The following is an 8496-nucleotide window of genomic DNA, read 5'->3' as shown; positions in this document are numbered from 1 at the left end:
GCTTGTGACTGGGGGAGAGCAGTGGGGACTCCCTTGGGGGTGCAACGCTGGTGCCCTAGGGGCATGCTGGCACCCGCAGCGGGGGAGGGAATCCCCGGCACCCTTCTGAGGGGCGCTCCAGGGATCCCCCTGATCTGATCTGAGAACAGGCAGTCATGGTAGCTCCTCAGGTGTGTGCTCTGGCTCCCCGCATGTGGATTCCAGCAGCGAAGGAAGCTCCCCAGGTGTGTACAGGCTGCCCTCTTCTGGGACCAGGCAGCCACAGCGGCACTCTTTTAAAATGGCAGATCTATATAGTTTTTGCTGCTTACTTGCCTGAGAGTTATGATGGTTAGTCCAGTACAGAAAAGGCAGTGTAAATGCTAATGATCATCCAGAATAAGCCAACTGCTCAGGTAACTGCAGTGGGTTTGGAGCTGAAGGGATTATCAAAGTGTTTGAAATGTTGACCACAAAGTGAGGACAGACACCATCAGAACTCTTGGAACATAAAGTGACAAAGGACAACGGCTCATTTTATTTATAATAGTGTATTTAGAACCTGTGACAGCGCCTTTGGCTGAATGTTTAAGGTTTATAATTTCGAGAGGTCAGTGTTTCAACTTTTCATGTTGAATGGGTACCGGGAGGTTCAGGGTAATCAGATTGTCAACTGTCTATGTTGAATGGGTACCTGGAGGTTCAGGGTAAAATCTGTTGTTTGGTGGCTCTCTTCCCAAATAGCACAACAACACATTTTCTTTAAAGTTTTTTCCCCCCCTGGTGACAAAGATTAAAAAAAGAAAAGAAAAGAAATCACAGCAATAAGAATAAAATATATCTTGTATTTTCTTTGATTTTTCTTATTAAAAATGTGAATCTGTGCTGTAAGAAATTCTGAGATCATACAGTTGCTTCCTAAAAAAGGAGCAAAGAATGCCAGGGTGACTTTGGGAGTCACCTCTGTTTGTCACTGCTCAGAAGGGCATGCTGGCAGGTTTGGCCACACTTATTCCATCGAGCAAGATCCATCTGTTACCCTTTGCACTGTTAAGATTACAAACTTTAACGTTTTATCTTCCTAGGAAGAATAATTTTTGACCAGACATAAATTAGGTTGTGAAACTTAATGGTTTTATGTATGTGGTAAATAAGAGTAAATACAAGTTGATTTATAAGGCTGGCTACTAAGTGTCTATTACTAACATAAAGCAATACACAGCTACTAATTTACCTGAGTAGGAATATAATTATCTATTACTAAAGCAGGTTTATTGGCAAGTTGAATGATGGGGTGGTCCATTCTTATAGGGACCTGAGCAGCAAATTCTCAATGGTACACATTATTTTAAGGCTTAATTAATTTATTTGAAAGCTGTTTTGTATATTAAGCCTTAGAGCTGTGTGTTTATGTAAATGGGTTTATTTCAAAACATGTTTACACTTTATTATGTTAACAGCAAAATAAACCTGTTAAAGGTTCCTCTGTGACAGCTATTACACATTCGGTGTTGCCAGAGAAGATGGTGTTGAGGTAGCATTCTTACTCTGTGACATTTCTATGACTGCAGGAATGTTTGCTCTGTAGGGACTTTTAAATTCTTCCCCGAGACTGCATATGTACTCATAGTGCTAACCTGTCAAAGACAGCTTGCTGAGAGAGACAGAGCAATACTCCTGGGGTTGCTGGTGATTTTGTTGGTTTGTTTGCATTTTCTTGTTAATTTTGCCTTTTTAGAAACAACCTCCAATTACACAAAATTACCTTTAATTGTACAAAATTCATTTAGGGGGCATATTTTCTTATTTCTTTCTTCTCCTTATAATCTTCTAATGTTCAACACAAAATACCTAAAAGAAACAAACATTTATGAAGTGCAATGGCACTGTTGGGTCCACATTCGACTACTGCTAACTGTAAGGTTGGTTGTTCAGACCCACCTGCCAGTCTTTGGGAGAAAGGTGATGCCATCTGCCCTCATAAAGATTGACAGTCTCAGAAACCCTGGGTAAGGTCACTATGACTTGGAATCAACTCAGTAGCAGTGGGGTGGAGTTGTTTTTATTTTTATTTTTGGTTATAAATATTGAGTTTTTGATCTTGAAATCTTGGAGTTGGGAGGAATCTCCAAAATCAGTTATTCAAGTATTTATTTTTTAGCTCAAGAAACCCAGGCCCTGAGAGCTCCAGTGCCTTGGCTGAGATCTAAAAACTATTACCTAGGTTTCTAGTAGGGTTGGGATCCAAGGCTTTTGACTTCGGAGTTTCCTCCTATGACATTGTATATTCTTGAGAACTGTCCTAATTTAACTTATAACTTCTAGTCCCATAAATTCTAGCCATTATTGTATTCCATGTAGAGTACACTAGGCTCAGCTGCACCGTATGGGGCTCTCTCCACGTGTTGAGACTGGCTCCCGTTACTTGGAATGTTAGCACCTGCTGCGCTGTTTGTTTGTTTCTTTTCATCTTTCTGAGTAGTTATGAAATAGCCAATTGAACAAACCGTGTTTTATTGTCAGTATATATACATATATACATATTTCTAACACCTTAAAATGTTTTTACCTCCAGTTGATTAATCCATCACTTTTCCATCTGTAATTTTTATTTTTTTCTGACAGTTTGAAATGATCAATTGAAATGAAACATTGATTTTAAAAACAAGGTTAAGCATATTTTTTCTTGTTTTAATTTCTTCACAGTAATGGGGTTCGCTTTTTTCCTGAGTCTGGCCGAAGATGAAGCCCCTGGCTGTCTAGACATGTTGGAAGTCCATTTGGGATTTCCAAAGACTGCAGAAACTCCTAAGCTTGCCATTAAGTTTTGCGGTTTTTAGCCATCTGAAGGTTTCTGTTTACTCAAAGTGAATTTATTGAACAGCCTTTTCACAGCCACGGTGATATTATGCTATAATAATTACATCTCCTGATTATTGTTTATAAATCTTAGACTGAAGGGATTCATTGATGTTTTTTCATTGCATTTTTAAAGTGCTATAATTTAGAATTGTTCTGATCTTCTCTAGCAATTATCAGAAACTTTAAGAAACTTTATCCATAGTTAATGATTTGCATTTTTCCATTTTAAACAATTACTTATTGGAGCCAAAGAGTGCTTAGGAGAGGAGGGATTAGACTGAAGTGAATATTACATTGACAAGGATTTTTATTTTTGGTTAAGAATGAATTGTAAAATATTAGTCACATGTTTTTGTGAAGATATAAAGGCAAAAGCAATTTAAATGATTACCAGCAACTTAGCAAAATAAATACACTTACTCAAAAATACCCACTGCCCAGGGGAATAGGGGTGGGAGGGGAACTATTGTACTGTGAACCCCTTTTTTTATGTTAGTTGGTTGGAAATATATGTTGTTTGTTGTGATCTTTTGCTTGCATGAAAGAGGACTTTTTGTTAAAAGTTATTTTTGTCTTAGGTACAAATGTCAATTGTTAATCCTTGGACAAAGCTACTGCCCTGTTCATTGCCTCTCAAGAGGGCCACACACAATGTGCAGCGTTTTTGCTGTCCAGCGGAGCAGCTCCTGATCTGTACTGTACTGAGGACGATTGTCAGTTACCTATTCATGCAGCTGCACAAAGGGGCCGTGCAAAGTACGTGCTACCAATAGAAAGTAAAAGTGAGTTTACAAGTTAAAGCTAATCAGAAATCATCTGGGCCAGACCCTTCACCACCAGGCAAACGTTTTGGTCCCCCATTTGCTAACAATTTGCAGCCTGACCAATTCACCCTCATCTGTGCTTGGTTCTTCCTGATGGTGGATTCAGGTGTGAGGCAGACAGGCTGGGGCTGAGGCAGCACTGGAGGTTCTTTCCGCTCTAAGACTCATTCTTCGGGTTTCTCCAGCTATCTCCATAGTCTCTCCCATGTTTCCCTGGTTTTATCTGAGGCATCCTCCGGCAGTAAGCTGATTGCATTCTTCTCTTACGCACTCATATTTGTCCAGTCCTGGTGAGCTTTTGCGTATACATACGAACCCTGTAGATGCCGAGTGTTCCTTTGTGTGTGGTAGGCATTTATCCCTGCACTATTCTTCTTTGTCAGCCAGAGGTTCACATGATCTCATGGGTGGGTTTTTTGGGGTAGAAAGAGTGACTTAAGAAGAATTGAGACTCTGAAATTAGGGGTTCAAGTATAATTAGAAGCTAATGTGTGACTATTAGGTGTTTGCGAGTCAATTCCTAGGAGCTGTCATGGTGTAGTGGTTATGCATTGGGCTGCCAACAGCAGGGTCAACAGTTCAAATACCAGCTACTCGGAGGGAGAAAGACTAGGCTTTCTACTCCCAAACAGAGCTACAGTCTCACAGACTCACAGGGGCAAGTCTACTCTGTCCTATAGGTTCATGTGAGTCAGAATCAGCTCAATAACAGTGACTTTTTTGAGCCAATTCCAACCCATGACCACCCCATATCACAAAGTCAAATTGCACCCATAAAGGTTTCTAGGTTGTAATCTTTTGGGGTGCAGATTGCCTGGTCTTTCTCCAGCAGAGTGGCTGGATGGATTTGAATGATCAGCCTTTCCTTATCCCCTAGTGTGTAACCATTTCTGTAACCAGAGCTCCTTTAGAAGAAGTAACCTGGTTATATCTCTTAGAAGATGACAACCTATTTTGATATTGATAGGGAACAGTTTTTAAAGTTAGATGTTTAAAGTTTTACTTCAACAATAATTATATACCCACTAATAGTATTTCTGAATATCAAATGTGAGGGCATAATGGTTATCATTTAGCTTGTTTCCCGCTGTTGTTAGGTGCCTCTGAGTCCTTTTTAACTCTTAATGACCCATTTGCTGGAGTAGAACTCTCCTGTAAGGATTTCCTGGCTGTAACCTTTATAGAATCAGATCACCAGATCTCTCTGTCTCCAACAAAGCCACTGGATGGGATCAAACCACCAGTCTTTCTGTTTGCAGGGCAGCACTTCACACGTTTGCTACAGCAGGTCCCCATGGCACACAAAATAAAGCTGTCAGTGCATCCAGTAGCAGGAAAACAGGTTCTGCAATTTGGTAATTATGCCACTAGGTGGCACATTGTTTTTTTTTTGTTTTGTTTTTTTAATTATTGGTTTCTTAAAGTTAATTGTCCCATGTAGAATAGATGATTTTTCCAACCCAATTAAAAAATTTAAACACATACAGTTATTAAATCTAAGAGATTTTAACCAGACTATTTTAACGAAATTATTAGGTTTAACATTTTATATTTTTATTATTTCTTGATCATTTGCTTAAACAAGTCTTAACATAATTTCTTTATAGCTCTATGAGCCTTAAATTGATACTGAAACTATGCTGGGAATTTTGCCTTCGTTGTTTTCACTTTTGAGAATGATATTAGTCAGCGATGAGTCTTTCACAGCTGACTTCTAAGGTGCCCCTTCTGTGAGTATAAATTCTGCTTAAATATTATTATTTAAACCTACTCTACATAAAGGAAAATTGTGAGGATAAGTATCTTATAAAAATACTTTGTAGAAGCCTTGCTTATGTTTCATAGAAAAAGAGTTAATCTTCTGATTATGTCAAACTCTCAGCCACTAATCCAAAGGTCTGTAGTTTGAATCCACTGCTCCCTGTGGAAGAAAGATCTGGAAATTTGCTTCCAAGAAGAGTAAACCAAAAACAACAGCAACAACACACCTCCAAGCTATTGCCATTGAGTTGATTCCAACTCATAGTGAGTCTACATATTAGGGTTTCTGAGCCGAAATCTTGATAGGCGCAGACAGCCTCCCTTTTCTCCTGTGGAAAAGCTAGTGGAATTGAATCGCTCACCTCAGAGCTAGCAGCTGACTCGACAGCACGAGGAGCGCTCCTTTTCATAAAGATGACAGCCTTGTAAACCCCGGGGAGCAGCCCACCTCGGTTCTCGAGAGCCGCTGCAAGTCAGAGTTGACAGTCAAGAGGAGAGCTCCTTTTCATAAAGATGACAGCCTTGTAAACCCCGTGGGGCAGCCCACCTCGGTTCTCGAGAGCCGCTGCAAGTCAGAGTTGACGCAGTGGCTCGTGGAGTTTATAGTTATCCTTCGGAAATGTTATACAAAGCCTTTCTCCAGCTGACAAATCAAGTATGATAGTAAAATAATTACTAAAATAATATAACTGTGTGTTTTCATGGTTTTCTATAAATAGTACTGTCTACTTCTTTACAAATTGGTGTCAATATTTAAAGATTTCATATTCTTTTCAGAGATTAGACTGTTATGAACAACATAAAAAAAATTCTGCTATCTCCCTAGTAATAACATTATTCATTTCATGTCATTAGAAAATCTTATTAATTAAAAAATGAAACTTAGTTGATACTTTAAGAAGGAAATATTTTCTTAATACAAGTTTATATTTAGTATAATAAAGTTTTCAATATTGGTACTAGGAAGGTAAACCATTAATGAAAAAATGTAAAAGAAAACCTATTTATTGATAGAAATGAAATTTAATTCTGCTTCAGATATTTAAGGATCTTTGTATTAAGCAACAACAGTAAGTGTAACATTTGGAATAACTATGCCACATCTAGTAATTTTAATATAGATAGAAGGTAAACTAAAGATAGAATTCCTTAAGTTAATCAATGATTGACTCTTTTATTTTAAAATTCTAACTTATAGAGACCCTACACAGGGTTTCCAAGATTTTATAAATGTTTTTAGTAGTTTTATTGGCATATAATTCACATATCATACACTTTAATTGTTCAATCATATTAAGAAGGGTTTTGCAGTCATTATCAATGAATTTAAGAATGTTTTCTTCTTGTATTTCTTGTTGTTAGCTCCCTACATCCACAACCTCCCCTGTCATGCCTGTAATTACTAACCTAGTTACTGTCTTTAAATTTATGTATCCTGAATTTCATATACAGAAAATTATATAGAACATAAACAGGAAGCAAACAAAAAATTAATAACAAAGTAAAACAGAGAAAACCCTCAGTTGAATAGAAAGCAGAACATACTAAAACCTAGAGCAATCTAAACATGGTTCAAAAGGGAGACCATAACTTAACCTAACTACATCTTCCTAAGTGACTGTAGTGCTCTCTATCTAAAGGCAAAGCTATTCAAATCCTGTGATTATTGTCAGAGGGGATTCACCGGAGACTTAGCAATGACTGACTCTTAAAATGTGTTGTACAAATGTTTGCCTGCCCTGATATACCTATAAATACTTAAATCTTTTGAATTTATGTGTTTGCAGGATCTTGGAATTCCCAATCCCATTTACTGACCAGGCCTGTGACACTGGGCCACACAAAGTGAGCCCTGTTTACTCAGCAGTGTTTGGCAGGCAAGAAGATATCCTAGAAGTACTACTCAAGAATGGCTACAGCCCACATGCCAGATGTGTCTGGTATTTGGCTGAAATTCTCTTATGCGTGAGGTTTTCCAAAAAGAGTATGTACATTTGCTAACCATTTATTCCTTTTTGCTGTGTGGAGATGAGAGTCGCTGAGCGGCACAGTTAAGTGCTTGGCTATCCACAGTGCCTGGAGGGCAGACCTGGTGATCTGCTTCTGAAAGATCACACATATCTTGAAAAGTGGAGTCAGTTCCACTTTGCACGCTTCGGTGCCATGAGTTGGAATGGACCCGCTGGCAACTCGCAAGTGCAGCTAATATGGAGATATATTTCTAAGCTTTCTTTGGTGGGTAGACCAAGTACCTTTGTCAATGCTAGTCTGTTAACTTGAAACAGAAAACAGACAGGCAAAAAAGGCTCTGTGATACACCTTCTTCATAAGAGCTATAGAAAATGAGGTTATCATACCAGATTTGTTTTTCTCCCCTCTTTGGATCTGGATTACATTTTTAGTATTATAATTTTAGGACATACTTTCAATGTATTGAGGTAATTGCACAAAGTCTGTGATATCCTTGGTCTTTAAAAGCATCCAAGAATTAAAACAGAACTTCATCAAGTAAGGTAGTAAGACTAATCATTGTAAATGCATATTTACAACATTTAATACATTAGTATTAAATGTTCAGTGTATTTGATGTGTAGCATTTCTTTATGTGAGTCACAGGAAATAAGTTTAACAATAACTTTAAAAAATACTTGTTTCACCAATTGGCTATTATCCCATGGGATGAAAATAAGTGAAATTAAGAATTGCTATTGTTATTAGCTTCTGGCAAACAATAAAATCCCATCTGTAAAATAGATTGCATTATATCTTCCCAAAATAGATGTTGACTTGGTTGGGACATTGCGGTAGTTACCTAATTTCATGTCAATTTGAAGCATAAGCGTAGAGTTTAGGTTGTCAATCAGGTCACATATTGACAATAACTCTTAGTGTGCAAGGCCTTCTCAGAAGTAGGGTCCTGAGAATCTTTCCTCTCTCTCCCATCTCACCTTCTTGCTGGCTGACCCTGATTGCTACCAGAGCTACCACCATTGGATCCACAAAACTTCACACCCTAAATTGGCATTCCAGGATGCACACCTTCCTGACACAATTGCTGAAGAAAAATGTG

General features: G+C 38.2%; 1 pseudogene; it reads left to right on the top strand.

Moving 5' to 3' along the window:
• The window catches only part of LOC101662847, a 29243-nt pseudogene that overhangs the window by 13572 nt on the left and 7175 nt on the right, over positions 1-8496 (top strand).

The sequence above is a fragment of the Echinops telfairi genome, unplaced genomic scaffold, assembly GCF_000313985.2.
Source record: "Echinops telfairi isolate 266 unplaced genomic scaffold, ASM31398v2 ScPeMD7_7475;HRSCAF=8513, whole genome shotgun sequence".
NCBI lineage: Eukaryota > Metazoa > Chordata > Mammalia > Afrosoricida > Tenrecidae > Echinops > Echinops telfairi.
This window is presented reverse-complemented; position numbering and strand designations above follow the sequence as displayed.